Below are 1,525 nucleotides of genomic sequence, written 5' to 3'. Positions count from 1 at the left end.
AGACAGGAATGAAATTCCGGTGATGGGGATGGATTACAGATGGATGCTGTCCCTCACTCCTATCCGATACTGATCCTCATTAAAGACTTGATTAGAGGCCAAGCGCAGTGGCTGTCACCTGTAATCCCAGCACTTTGGGAGGCCGAGGCAGACGGATCACCTAAGGTTGGGAGTTCAAGACTAGCCTGGCCAACATGGTGAAACCCTGTCTCTACTAAAAATACAAAAATTAGCCGGGCATGGTAGCACATGCCTGTAGTCCTAGCTTCTAGGGAGGCTGAGGCAGGAGAATCGCTTGAACCTGGGAGGCGGAGATTGCAAGTGATCCAAGATCGTGCTGCTGCAGTCCAGCCTGGGGGACAGAGTGAGACTGTCTCAAAAAATGAAGATTAAAAAAAATAAAATGTATATATGCAGTTATGTGCCATATAACAATGTTTCAGACTGGGCGTGGTGGTTCACACCTGTAATCCCAGCACTTTGGGAGGCTGAGGCAGGTGGATCACTTGAGACCAGCCTGGCTAACATGGTGAAACCCTGTCTCTACTAAAAATACTAAAATTAGCCGGGCATGGTGGCAGGTGCCTATAATCTCAGCTACTTGGGAGGCTGAGGCAGAAGAATTGCTTGAACCCAGGATTCTGAGGTTGCAGTGAGCTGACATCGTACCACTGTACTCCAGCCTGGGAGACAGTGAGACTCCGTCTCAAAAAACAAAAAACAAAACAAAAAAACAAACAAAACAAAACAAACAGGCCAGGCACAGTGGCTCATGCCTATAATCCCAACACTTTGGGAGGCCGAGGCGAGCAGATCACTTGAGGTCAGGAGTTTGAGACCACCCTGGGCAACATGGTGAAACCTCGTCTCTACTAAAAATACAAAAAATTAGCCAGGTATGGTGGCGGGCACCTGTAATCCTAGCTACTTGGGAGGCTGAGGCAGGAGAATCACTTGAATCCGAGAGGCGGAGGTTTCAGTGAACCAAGATTGCACCACTGCACTCCAGCCTGGGCAACAAAAGTGAAGCCTGTCTCCACAAAAAAGAAAAAAAAAAAAAAGGAGCCAGGACAGTGGCTAATGTCTGTAATCCCAGCACTCTGGGAGGCCAAGGCTAGAGGATCACTTGAGGTCAGGAGTTCAAGACCAGCCTGGCCGACATGATGAAACCCCATCTCTACTAAAAAACAAACAAACAAAGTTTCAGTTGATGACACACCTTACCTGCCAGGGTGATCCCACAAAATTATAACACTGTATTTTTATTTTACCTTTGCTATGTTTAGATGTTTAAATACACAATTACTTACCGTTGTGTTATAGTTGCCTACAGTATCCAGTACAGTAACATGCTATATAGATTGGTAGCCTGGGAGCAGTAGACCACACCATTTAGCCTAGGCGTGTAGTAGGCTAGACCATCTAGGTTTGCGTAAGTGCACTCTGATGTTCACACAGTGGTGAAATCACCTAATGACACATTTCTCAGAATTTATCCTTGTTGTTAAGCAATGCATGACTGGGT

This window comes from Colobus angolensis, unplaced genomic scaffold, assembly GCF_000951035.1.
Source record: "Colobus angolensis palliatus isolate OR3802 unplaced genomic scaffold, Cang.pa_1.0 Scaffold26, whole genome shotgun sequence".
NCBI lineage: Eukaryota > Metazoa > Chordata > Mammalia > Primates > Cercopithecidae > Colobus > Colobus angolensis.
This window is presented reverse-complemented; position numbering follows the sequence as displayed.